Here is a 13,989-nt window from a genome sequence, read left to right on the forward strand (position 1 = left end):
GCGGGAAAAATGCTGGTAATACTGCCACTGGCACTTTTCATGCACCGGTCAAATACAAGTTTCCTGGTGGGAGTCACTGATTTAGCAGTAGCTGGAGGTAAATCAGGCTCCCACTGGCAAAAGACTGTCAGAATTACCAGCACTGGTAATACCGGTAATTCCCCCCATGGAGTCCTATGCAATGGGAAATTACAGTCAATCGCACCGCCTATAATATCCCGGTAATACCAGGATATCAGGCGGCAGGAATGCTAATTCTGTCTGCCAGTATCCCACCGGATTAACAGGCGGAATACTGTCGAACCCTTAATGACCCCCAAAATAGCTATACATTGTATCACTTGATGGTTGACCTTTAAAAAACAATTACTCACCCTGACCCCAGAACCTCTACTATCTGCTACTGATCAACATTCTGGAATTATGCTCATGTCACAAGATTGGAATGTTTTGAAAATATGAGTACAGGCTGCATGGGGCCAGGTCTATTATTTTATTACGTACAGAGTTCCTATTTCGCGTGACATATTGTTTGTACGCTGACATTAATCATAAACACAGTGGAAGCATGTAGGGGCTAACTAACTTCATTCTCCAAGAAGCAACTTCACTTTGGGCGTGATGTGCATCTTTGGAACCTCGACTTGTTTTTTGTTTTATTGGTGCTATGACAATTATATCAACGGCGGGACGCGGGCAAAGCAACATTTGAAATAAGAAGAAATATTTGCCATGTGACAGAGAAGGTCCGTCCACCAAGCTAAAAATAGTGGCTTATAGGAGCAGAATGAACAAAAGGAGAGGAAGCAAGTGGCATAGCATACATTTTAACCAGTGGAATATTTCCATAGTATTCTCTTTGGGTGATCTGCCGAGTATACAAACCAGTATAGAAAGGCTACGGTCAATATGGAGCGTACCTGCAGCCAACCTGCAACCACCCTTGTAAATGTACGTACTAAACATCTATATACCAAAATATGTGTGCTTTAGCACCTTAAAATATCTATTTGTGCTAGATGGAATTACAATAATGATCTCAAACCAAACAATAGGACAGACTCAAAGAATATGGCAAAGTACTACTTTATTGTAATTTAATAAAGTAGGGAGAACTCAAAGACATCGGACTGACACATGCAGCATAGCAGCTTGATTACATAGAGGTCATATACCCCAATTTGGGACATCTATGACGTCATTCTGCGTGGCAAAATACAAAACCTATCAAGGGAGGGATTGGTTAAGGGAACATATTTACTTATAGAACATATAAGGATTAGTACATCATTGGCCACCCCTTATTTGTAGGACACGCCTTGAACTACCTCTAAATATGTATAGTACAGATTATAGCAGATAAAACAACAGTGGATTCTTCTATGCTACATTGCACGTTAGGTTATCCCACAACCCCACGGATTAGTTGGAATACTATCCCAACCTTGGACTTTTGGCAGCACGTATGTGAAATGAAAATTAGGTGTTTGAATCCCATCAGATTACTCTGCATTTTACCAATTAGTCCATCATCTCTAATCGGTAGGCCATAAGTGAAAGACTTCCTTTTGTAGGTGACCTTGTTATCTTTTCACTGTCCTGAAACACCACTCTCTCAGCTTAAGGCTCTAATGAATAGCCTTTGTTTTTGACTTCTGAATCACGTGTGAAAAGACCACAGATTTTTCAATGTCAACCTTCTATTTACTGATATTTGATTTAATTACGTAGGGTGCTGTTGCTCCTCTTGGCCTCTAGAGACTTGCTCACTCTATCTCACATGAACTTTGTTTACTTGTAATTGACCAGTAGTTTGGCTCTCACAGATGTTTTCTTCTTCTTTCATCTATGAAGAATATCCCACATTCAGAGCTTATCCACGTACTTCCTTTGTGCTCTGCGCTTATCCTTTAAAAATAGCATCCTTAACTCTGGCCAACCTTGACTCATCGTCAGCTCTGCACACAGAACCGTTGTCCCGCTTCTCCTGATTCTACAGCTTCGGCCTGTCTCTGAGGTTGCTTGGTTAAGTTCAACGTGAGCCAGCGTCCATCTTCCTACTATGGCCATCCTTGCCATTTTATGTATTCCTCTACAGCAAGCTTCTACATGTTTTGTTTCTACCTTGCGTTACTGCGTATTTACAGTTATTGGTCAGTAAGTTACTTCATCTTCTTTAGATCCATTATTATTTTAGCTTTAGGTACATATTACTCTCACTGCTTCAGTGACATCATTACTTCTAAGTATTGTCATATCGTGTCAGCATAGCTTCATATATCTTCTATAACATCACTTTGTCCTCGTCAGATGTCACTTTAACATCCATCCATAATATTCATTGATGCATTCTGACATCTTGCCAGGCGACAACCTTCCATTCAGCATTCTTCCATGCAACATCCCTCCACACCATCAGTGCAAGGGTACATTCTATATGCTTTCCTGAGTGTATAATGTCTCTCATTCACTCATTGCAGTATGGGAACAATGCATGGGGTTTCATGTATTGCTCTTCTCTGACTGTTCCATTATGATAGCAATGAGGGGGCGGGAACTGGCGATGATAGCGTCTACCTGCTCCTCTACATATGCATTATATTTTCAACATCGACTATTATAATAGCTTTATAGACCCCACCCTTGAGTTGTATTGGGCATTATGGTGCTGTAAACCTCTGAAAAACACCCTTGCTGTTCTATGTCTTTTCACACAGTTTTCAGTTTCCACAACTCACAGTACTATCCTCTGATCTGATTTGTAAAGCTTTAATGAGATCCCCATCTGTAGAATGTGGAGAGGAGCCACAATATTATCAATACACAGCGACATGCACAGTGTGTGGGCAAATATGGTGTCCCCAGGAGTGCAAGAGTGTCTGTTACACCATTGATGAAGCCTTATTTGCGCAGATCCATCCTGGATTAACCCATCCTGGTTCTAATGTCTGCCCAAGCAGGGCCCACATGAGGGTAAGATGCTATTCTGAGAATTAGCAGGAAGAAATTATGGGAACTGCTAACAGGAGCTTGGAGGACCCAGAAAAAAAGAGAGCAATCCTGTTTCCATTCATTTTTTCCATAGAGGGGATGCTGAGGGGCCTCACCTGCCAGCATAGCATGATCAAAGAAAAGATTTCTAAAAGATGCATCTGGGTGTGTGCCACCACAGCCCTGGATGCAACTAGTCTCTGATGTGCCTCTTGTAGGGCTCCTCTAGAACTTAGGATGTTTTTGTATATGCACCTATAAGCAAAATCCAGTCAGGATTTCAAAAATCAACTATACATATGTATGAGGAAGATGTGCATATATTGAATCTTGGTAAGCTTTATTTTCATATATATTTGTCATTCCAAGGCATAAAATAAGCAGTGTTGCATAGCAATTTGCTATGTTATTTTGTAGATTTGCTAATCAAATTGACACTTCTGTAGCTTTTTAAAGTTTACATGTTCAATCAAAGCACAGGTAGCCCTGCATTCCTCTCTTGCCGTCAGTGCTCTCTTCCCTCTCTTTTCTCTGTTCACTTCAAGTGCTAATGGAGAGAAAGTGCAGTAGTAATCATCTCCTCCACTCTTAAGTGTCAGAGGTCTGCATGGGAGTGATAGCCAAACATGCATTTTTCTTTTTCAAATAATTGCAAACCAGAAGTAAATTGGGATGATAATTTTAGTGATACGTTTATCAAGCTAACTATATCCTGTCTGGCAAAGACCAGTGTGTGTTAACTTTATATTTTATTAAAAGACAATCATGCCATTCCTTTCCTAAAAATGTAAGTAGTTACATAATGCATAATTATGAGGTTAATAAGAAAGTTTGTAATAAACTAAATGCCAAATAAAAAAACCAATAAATAATGCATAATTATAGTATTGACGCTGTAAAACACTGCATTGTCTCCATGCATTGCAGTAAAGATTAGGCTTGTGTATCTAAATCTCATATTGAATTTTGTTGATGAAGATGAACCTACTAGGCCAGGTGTCATTCAGATCGTGGAAGTGCGTGTGAAGGGGGCAGGGACACTGCAGTACATGGGAATAGATAATAACAGTAAGTAAGTAACGGCCAACATGTGGCAAGTGCATTGGTAAGTGCAGACTTCAGGTGTCAAGGGCTGGTGGGGGACTAATGGGATACAGAAATAGTCACCAAGTGCGGGGGTTGCCAGGTGGGCAGTACAGGTGTTTGACACTGGCGGGGGAGGGACCTGGGCCCGAGATCAGAGGGTGTCCAGGTAGCCAGTTCAGTTCCGGTTACAGCCCGGAGGTCACGAGAGGAGAGGAGGAGAAAAAGCAAAAGCAAAGAGAAAGGTTTTGAGATGTTTCCGGAACCAGAGATGGTTCTCTTCAAGTTTGAGGGAGGCAGGGAGGCTGTTCCAGAGGGAGGCATCAGCCGAAGAAAGAGATCTACCACCAACTCGTTCCTTGGAGAAGCGACAGACCTTGAGGGAGTTGGAGGCGGATGAGCGAAGAGCTCGAGAATTAAGATATTTAGGAAGAGAGAGTTGAAGGTATTGAGGCTCCAGGCTCCAGAAGGTCTTGTGGACGATGCAGAGGGTTTTGAACTTAATCCTCGCAGCCACTGGGAGCCAGTGCAGAGATTTCAGTGCTGGAAAGATACGATCCCTGGGCTTGAGGCCAAGGACAAGTCTTTCAGTCCTGTTCTGGATAAGTTGCAGAGAGAGGTGAGTAGAAGCAGGCAGATTTAGAAAGAGGCTGTTTCAATAGTCCAGCCTAGAGAGAACCAGAGCTCTGGAGACAGTGAGCTTCTGGGGGAAGGAGAGGAAAGGAAGAATACCGTTGAGGAGGTGCAGCTGGTAGTGTGACTTCTTAGAGACGTCAGAGATGTGAGGAGAGAAGGAGAGTGTAGAGTCGTAGATGAGCCCGAGCTCTGGGGACAGTGAGCTTCCGGGGAAGAGTGGTTCCACTGTTGCGCTTGTAGGATCAACACTTATCTGTATCTAGTAGTTTACAATGCCAGATTTTCCAAGGTGACCAATACATATTATTCTCATTATTAAGGATACGCTTCCTGACCAGAAGGCAACACATAGCATCCTGTGGCACCACACAAGTGCTGTGGCTCACCCTACTTTGTAAAATGGGAACCATTGACTTTCCTGTTTTAGTCCTGATGAAGGTTGCGTTAATAATTGGACACTATTGTTGAAGTCCTTAGAGACAACCGAAACACGTGTCGACGATCATATCTGTGAAACCAATTGTACACAGATTAAATCACCTGACAACAGGCAGAGGGAATTCAACAGTGTTAAAATTGAATATTGGTTATGGTGACCAAGTGGGTCACAGATATAGGTATGAAGTGAATTGTTGTAAGAGAGAGTAAGATTGAATGTATGGTAGAAATGAACTGTATGTGAGTCGATTTTCAAATATTGAATGTTATTGTGAAGGTATATTATACTTGGTGATTACATTTTTTATGATTGTAATAATAAAAAACAAAGTTGAACTTTGACTGAGGCATTTATTGGTATATGTAAAAAGATAAATACATATGATCTGTCATAATGGTCCATCATTGTTGTTGCTTGAAGATGGGCTTCCCCGGCAGTGCCTAGCCGGCCGGATCTGTCTGCTGCTCTCAGCTGTTAAATCTTTGAACTCCTGCTTCGAGGAAGGGAGTTGTTTAGAGCCAATCAGCTTCCTCCAAGCCCCTTCTGGTTCAGCCTAGTAATCTTCATTTGGGTGATCCATTTTCTCGTCTCGGTCTTTGTCATTCTTGTTTGCTACAGAATATTGAAAGATACTGTCAATAGCCTTTGTGGGTTGTTTAAAATGATCATCACAGTAAACCATGAAGGCATGAGGAACCTAGAGGAATATTCCTAAAAGGGAAAAGGGTTATGGCAGGTCTCCTCTGATGATGCCTCCCCCTGAGGGTCGCCTCCCCTCGTGTGATGCTCCCTCGCATAGCCACCCAGAGGGTCAGGATCAGGTAGCGGCTGCAATCCCCTGGCCACATGAGGAGAAGCTACCTCCAGTAAGGGAGTGATGACATCATATTCATGACAGTTTATTCAATTTGGATCACAAACTCTGAAGGGCAGCGGATGAGCGAAGTGGGAATGGGCCTGTCATACCAAAGTCACGCCTAAGTCAAGCCTGTCTGTGATCGTCCGTGCACAGAATATGCCATGGACGAAGCCACCAACTTCTCCTCCAAATTCCATTAGTATTTTAACACTACCCCATGATTATATAGTAAGGGTGGCATCGCCGGACATGGTGCTGCCTCTCACCTTCATTTCTGGCTGTTTCATAAATTACACCACAGGTCCTCAGAAAGCAGATTATTTTTGATGTGTTCTTGCTAATGCATGTTCTTTAGTTGCAGATTGAGCATTGTTCTATGATTTGATATCTGAATATTTGCCTGATGTTGCCTGTATGAAACAAACCTGGCTCAGGGATTCTTCTAGCCCAACTATTCTTGTTGATTAGGGCATTATCCATCTTAACTGTTCCTCTTTACATCCTCGAAGCGCGGTTGCCATGATCTACATTTCTCAACTTATGGTAGTGTCACTTTCTCTTTCTCCCTTTCGGCCTCCATGATTGTACACATTTTAACTGTTTATCGCCCTCTGCGCAGCGATTCACTTTTTTTCTGACTCGTTTTTCGAATTTGCAGCTAACCTTCAAATCAGATTTCCGAATGTGTTAATCGTGGCAGATTTTACTCTCAGATTTAAGGCTCCGACTACTTCTTCCTTATTTATTTGTATTTATTTTATTGAGCGTTTGTTAGGCGCCTAAACTACAGAATGGTGTTTAAAAGCGCCACAAGGCTAAATGGGAAAGGAACAGAGGAAATAATAACAATGGCAAAAAAACGTAAATATACAGTTGTGGTCCTGCTAGGTCTTGTAGCGTTCAGAAGTGCAAGTGTAGTGAGGAGAAGTTCAGGGGATGGGGATGGAAGGAGGGGGAGCAGGGGAGTGGACAAGTGCTGGAGGAGTGCACGGGAGGGAAGTGCTAAGGAGAGCCAAGGAGGAGAACCTCAGGCTAAGTGCTAGTGCAGGTGATTCCCAAGGGTGGGATGCAGAGCCGCCCAGCAGGGGCCTGCAGGGCAGTGCAGTGGGGGTGGGGGTATGGTATCGACTAGGAAGAAGGGCCTGGAATCCTGTGAGATTCATGAGGATCAGGACACCGGTTACAGTGGCAATGGGGTGAATAACAGGGAAGGAAAAGAGGGAAAGAGGTAGAGAAGAGCAGAGTTTTGAGCAGTTTGTGGAACTTAAAGAGGTCCAATCAAGTCTGAGAGGGGCAGGAAGGCTGTTCCAGAGAGAGGCACCAGCCGAGGAGAGAGACCTATCCCCCACTCTCTGCTTGGAGAAGCAATTGACTGCCAAAGAGTTGGAGTTAGAGGAGCGTAGCACTCTAGCAGGGGAGTATTTATGGAGGGAAAGTTGGAGATAGAGTTGTCCCAGACCCCAGAAGGCCTTGTGGAAGATGCAGAGGGTCTGGAATTTGATCCTTGCATCACTGGTAGCCAGTGGACAGATTTTAGGGCTGGAGAGATACAGTCCCTGGGCGTGAGGCCAAGGATTAATCTTGTATCCCTAGTCTGGAGTAGCTGTAGGGGGCGAAGGGAGGAAAGAGGGAGATTGAGAAAGAGGCGGTTGCAGTAGTCCAGCCTGGAAAGGAAGAGAGATCTGGAGATATTGAGTTTCTGGCAGAAGGTGAGGAAAGGAAGAATACCTCTGAGGAGGTGGAGCGGGACTGGAAGTGGGACTTCTTGGTAAGGTCCATGATGTGAGGGGTGAAGGAGTGAGCGGAATCAAAGATGACCACAAGATTTTTGGCCTCACAGGATGGTGGGGTAGTGGGCCCAAAGAGGGTGGCCAGAGGGTAGGAGGAAATGAGTGCACAGGTGTCCAGATGAGAAGGATCTATGTCTTACTGGCATTGAGACGGAGATCATTCGCTCGCACGCCATGCCTGAATGGCAGACAGACAGTCAAGGATGAGAGAGGAGGAAGAGGAGGAAGTAGCAGGAAATCTGAAGGAAAGCTGTGTGTCATCGGCATAAAGCTGGAAATCAGGAGAGAAGGCAGAGATCAGGTAAGCAAGAGGGGCGAGATAGATATTGAAGAGCCAAGGCAAATGGATAGTACCCTGGGGGACACCACAGGTAGAGAGTGTGGTGGTGGAGAAGAAAGGGCCCAGTTCCAGCTGGGAAGGGTGGTTAGTGAAGAAAAAGGTCAGCCAATCCAGTGCCCGGTCAGTTATGACGACGGAATCTACAAATGCTTCTCAGTTTCCATGCGCTTTAGAGGGTATTTGCATTTAACATGCTGGAATGAGACCTGACCTTAGGAAGGGGTGTTAAGGGGTCCAAACTAATTTTTGTGACATGACATGCTCTCTCTGAGGAACCATCATCATCACGTGAATATGTATGGTGCACAACACCATCTGACCAGACCAATAAAGGCTGAGTTGCATAAGAGGCAGGACTCAATATCCCGGGGCAATTGTTAGGCACTGACAATGTGCAACAATCCAAAGGAAAGAGACAGCTGGAGAATGAGACGTGGGAGCAGCTATAGGTAACAGAGTGATGATCCGTAACCACCATCAGGGTGGCAAGCTCAATTTTCTGGGCTTCATTATAAGTTTGGCGGTAGCCTTGCCAATAAAACTGGCAGGCTGCCGCCAAACTTGCGAACATTTCCGGCACCTGCAAATGGGCAATTACCGGGACATTACGGCTCTGCCGGACCCGGTAATTGCCCATTTGCCGGCACCAGAGTGAAATGCTCCCCATTCCCATTTTAGCCCCAGAGGGCTCAATGGGAATGGGGAGGTCAGACGCACCGGCACCATTCACAATGGTGCCGGTGCATCCGACATGCTTTGCTCGCGGGTGCCAGGTCGGACCTGGCGGGCGAAAAGGCACCTGCGAGCAGAACTCGTAGATTGCCGGTTCGGAAACTACATTACCGGCAAGCTTACCGGTACCGTAGTTACGGGACCGGCAAACTTATAATGAGGGCCCCTGTCTGAGGCTACTCCATGGTGGAGGATAATAACAAAGAAGGGCTTGAACGTCATGGCCAGCATTGGCCATCAAGAGGTGACAAGGAACTCCAGTTGGTTCTGTAAGCTTGGACCTGAAAAGATGGGTAGAGAAGGAAAAGAAAACCTTCTCCCTGAGTTTAATGACGATGTATTCGGAGGGTAAGAACAGCAAGCCCTCCTTCATGAACCAGAAGACTACATGTAGCAGGAATAAAAGATGACTGCGTGTTCAGTGGAACCAGAAAGCTGCCCAGGGGCTAGTTGGGGAACACCTCAGGGACACAGGATCTTCCGCAGCAGGAAGGCTAGAGGAATCCCAGGAAATCTGCAGTCCTATATACTAGAGGGGTAAGCGGGGTCACTAGTGAAACAGTAAATATTGCTTGCTTGATCTGGGGAAGTATGTTGCGATGTGACACATTCCTTCCGAGGAGCGGTCCTCGTCACATCAATATGTATAGTGCACTGCATTATGGACCAAATCAATAAAGCCTGAGTCTGAATGGAGGTGGGGCTTAGTGACCCTTGAGTAGTTCTTTTTAGTAGCAAGGTTATTCACAGCTCCTGACCTTCAACGTTGTGGGCCCACAGAATACACTCTAGCACTAATATGTTATCCGTCGTTCCCATCTATTTTCTGTCCAATACCCCTTCTCCCAATTCCCGAAAGCATTCTTGAAAAGGTGGTCCACATCCAAGTTTCTTCACCAATCTAGATTCCACCTATTTCCATTTACCGTGACTACTCTACCATATGTTGACAACTCTTTGCTTTAGGATCGCCACTTTTAACATCTCCTGTTTTTATTTTACTTGCTCTTTCAGCTGCTTTTGATTCTGTTGATCATTCTTGTTTTAAAGTGTTTTTTTGAACTTTGCAATAGAACCTCCTCAGTCTCTTGGCCAGGTCAGTTGTCTCCATCTTTTCCTCTTCATTATACTGTCACACCAGGATCTGTTTGTGCCCCTCTTCTTCTTTCTATTAATTTATCCTTTATGAATTTTTCTTATCATTTTTTATTTGGATGATTCACATAACTTTGCATCCCTTCTCCTCCTTTACTGTTTCTCCTCATTCTACTCTTTCATCTTGTCTGTTAACTATTCAATGCTGGATGTCCGAACATTCACTTCCACCCAAGCACACTAAAACCAAATCTTATTTTTCACTGCATCAACTTTTCCTCCTCCTCTATTTCTCCTCCTTTTCTTTCCTTCCATCTTTCCCAATGCTCCCTTTCTACATCCGCTCACAGTCGTGTTGCTAATTTCGATGCTTCTCTCTCTCCTCCTCTGATATTTCTAACGCTGCCCGATATTGTCAATTCTAACTTTACAATATTTGCAAAGCTCATCCCTCGCTTTACACTCTCCTAAGCTTACTTGAACCCTCTCTTATTGTTTCTCATTTAAATATTGCTCAGAACACTTCAGTGGTTTTGTTGCTGATCAGCTTACTCCTCTCTTTTCGATTTACAACTCCTCTTTCGATGATTTTTCTCGACTTTGGTCACGTGCGCCCTGTGACGTCGCATGTGTTTTCCAACTGGATTTACAAGAACGTGGAGAAAGTAAAACAGAAGAAATGATCAAAGATCCAGCCGAGTGACTGGAACAGAGGTAGGCCGACCTGCCTGCGCGCTGCAAGTGTGCCGAGTGACAGTCCCCAGGGGGTCATGCTGCTTTAATAACACACATGATTAATAACATGCTGTCTCTCCCCTCACAGGGGACCATTTCAGAAACGTTATCCCCGGGCGCCCTGTTCTGCAGAGTGTGCCAGTGCCCACGCTGACAAAATGAAAGAGAACTTTAACAGAAAAGAGGTGAACTCAGAAAATCAGTTTCCATTGCTAAGGAAACCACTTTCCTCTTCCAGACGTTCAATAAAAATCAGATGTAGCGAGCAAGCGGGGCTGCCAGTAACCGGGCCACCCGCCGCATTTCAGGGCTGCTCTTTCAAATAGCGCCATGGCGTCCGGGCACAGTGCATCAGACATCACCGGAGGGCAGCTGCTGGGATGGTGTCTCCTTTTCGCTTAAGTCGGAACATTGGCATTCTCTGACTTTCCCATTAAACGGCCTTGCAGTCTGGGGCGACTTACCGTGCTCCTGGAAGACCACGGCGAACAATAGTGTAGGTCTCCGGCGGTTGAAAGGAAAACAGAGGCATTTGGTATTCTGTTTCGGATTCCGGCAGCTCTCCCAATTTAGTCGACATTTTTTCTTTCGACAATATAGAAATGAAGGAAACCGTTCTCTCTTGCGGTCCTGTTGCGAACACACACACACACACACACACTCCCTCTATGTGTCTCTCTCTGTCTCTTTCTCTCTCTCTCTCTACCATCGTATAACCCCTGCAGCCGTCCATTTGCCTTTACTCCCAATTATCTTTGCGCATGCACACAGTTTTTATCCCCCATGAATTGGCATGACACAAGATTTCAATTGGCAAAATTGGCCGCAGTTTTATTTCCATGACAACAGAAGTATTTGTACACAATAGTGACCTCATTCTGTACGTGTGGCGCTTGCTTGCCGGATTTCCTTTGCTTCCCCCTATACTTGGTATAGTAGGCCCCCAACTCCCCCGACCCATTGTACCTGTTCCTATCCTGCCCGTGCAGGGGTCCGTGGGTGGGGAGAGCGCCGTTTGTTTTGGGGGGGAAGCTGAGCCTTATTTGTTCCTACCAGACGCCCCCGCCGTTTAGGCCCCCAAGAGGCGCTGGTCCAGAAGAGCGAAGACCCATTCCGTTTCCTTCTGGCTCGTCCGGAGTCTATCATTTGTGCTTGGTTGCCCAAACACCGCCAACTTGTCATCCTCTGACCTGGGTGCCCTGCGACAGCAATGCCCAGGTGTCCTTCTCCTTGTATTTCGTGGGTGGGTGGGAGGAAAACGAAATTCCTTGCACTTGTCAGGTGGCGGCGACCGGGTCCCAGTGCAAGAGCGAGATGCCTGGACCCTGGTCCCGCCTGCTTATATCCTGCAAGCCCCGCCCCTTTCCTTTTGTTTCCCCTTCGCGGGCTTTTGGGCCATTCGGCTTTTGGCGCCGTTCCGCCCCTTTGTCCTTTGCCCTTCCGGGTGAGGGTCCCCGCTCCCGGCGGCATGACCCCGCAGGGGTTACCCTGCTGCCTCCTCCATTTTTGAGGACGTTTTCCGTCGTCAGCTCCAATTCAGACGTTGTTCTGCCATTATAGAATGGGTAAAGCACCGTCTTTGCATATTTTTAATCACTGCAAAATGATTCCAGAGAATAACTGTGGTCAGAATATCTCACCTGTTGTTTTTTTCCTCCATGAAACTCGACTTTCAGAACACCTGCCAGTGTTTAACCCTTTCGCGGCTGGGTTGTCAATGCGTTCCTGTGCAAATTAGGATGCACCCACGTGTCCCAAGGGCGGAGAACCCACTCAAAGAAAATTTGAATGTGGCAGAAAAGAATGCACTCAAATGGACTGTCATCACTGTGGGCAGATCAATTCCCATTACTCCACAATAGTTGCAAATGGTATCACGGGCTTAACTGTGTTTACTTGCAGATGATGACAAAACCATTGAATGTCCCAGGAGGATAGCTCAGCGGCAACGTGGGCACCTGGGAAGCAAGACGACACGAAGCAGCACACCTTCGATCCCCTGGTCCGTGCTTAGAAACCTCTGGGAGTTTAAGCGTTAAATACGCAACTAAGACAAAACCAATTACGCAACTAAAAAATAAACAAATACGCTGCGGGCTGTGTGAGCGCTTTAAAAATGTAAAAAATAAATTAAAGGTTGTCCTGTGATTTTACTGAATACATTACAGAGAATGGTTTTTTACCGAAAACATGAACAACGAAAATAGACCCCAATCCAATAGCATAAACACGGCTCTGCAACCCTTAGCTCGCCTGATGTTTTGGACTACAAATCCCATAAGCACTAGCAAGCAAATTCAATTGTGAGGGATAATTGGAGTTGTCTCCAAAACATCAGAAGAACCACAGGATGCAGTTCACCACCCCACCCCATCTACTCCCCCTTTGGCATAAATGATTCCAAATTTTTTTTTATTCTGTAGTATATACAAGTCATATCATCAGCCCAGCTAAAGGAAGGCACAGAAGATGTTGACTTCAATTTCAGATCCTTATGTTGTCCTTTATCAACTTGAGGGTGACGTCATGCAGAAGCAGTGACACATAGGGATACCCGTGAGAGTTTATGAATTCTGGGGAAAAGAAAGAAAACTTGAATGTATTTCTCCCCTCAACCCCTCCCAATTGTGCTAGCAACATGTTTGTGCATTAGCCACTGTAAAGTCGGTGGTCTTACTTAGGGTCTGACCATGCTGGGTCTCGCGCTGTCTACGTCGTGGTTAGTGTGTTGCAAATATTTGCAGGTGTTCTTAGGGATGGCAGATGCGATTTAAAAGCCAATGCATTTTTGTTCTCTTCATAAACACAATGTATGTTTGTTTTCAACACATTGCCAATAGAAACTACCCATTCACCTTATTTTTAGAGGATCCATTTATTTTTTTAAACAAATACATGATTTTTGTTAAGACTCAATTTGTTTATCTCAGTAGCTGGTTTTATTAAGAGTCAATTCGTTTAAAAAAAGAGTAGCTTATTTTTTAACACATTGATTCGTTTTGTAAAGAACGGTTTATTTTGCAACACATCAACGTGTGTTTGTTACATCAAGATTTAAAGGCAAAATGGGTTGATTCATAAATCCCCATCAAAGTAAATACTGAACAGAAAACTGCTCAATTTGCTTTTGGAGAATTCTCAGTGGAGAATGGCCAGACTTGCAGGTTTCAGTTTGAATGTTAGCCAGGCTTTCTCAACTAGTGAATGGGGAAGAAAAGTTGTTTCAGAGCTCCTCAATACTGCAACATTCTACTATTTCATTGCAGTGATTGCCGAAAAGTCCTTTTGT

General features: G+C 44.7%; 1 protein-coding gene across 2 annotated transcripts in view; it reads left to right on the forward strand.

Moving 5' to 3' along the window:
• The window catches only part of NALCN (sodium leak channel, non-selective), a 3,431,684-nt gene that overhangs the window by 1,433,859 nt on the left and 1,983,836 nt on the right, over nt 1–13,989 (forward strand). The gene's annotated exons all lie outside the window — the stretch shown is intronic.

The sequence above is a fragment of the Ambystoma mexicanum genome, chromosome 7p (genome assembly GCF_040938575.1).
Source record: "Ambystoma mexicanum isolate Mex_15411 chromosome 7p, UKY_AmexF1_1, whole genome shotgun sequence".
Lineage (NCBI taxonomy): Eukaryota > Metazoa > Chordata > Amphibia > Caudata > Ambystomatidae > Ambystoma > Ambystoma mexicanum.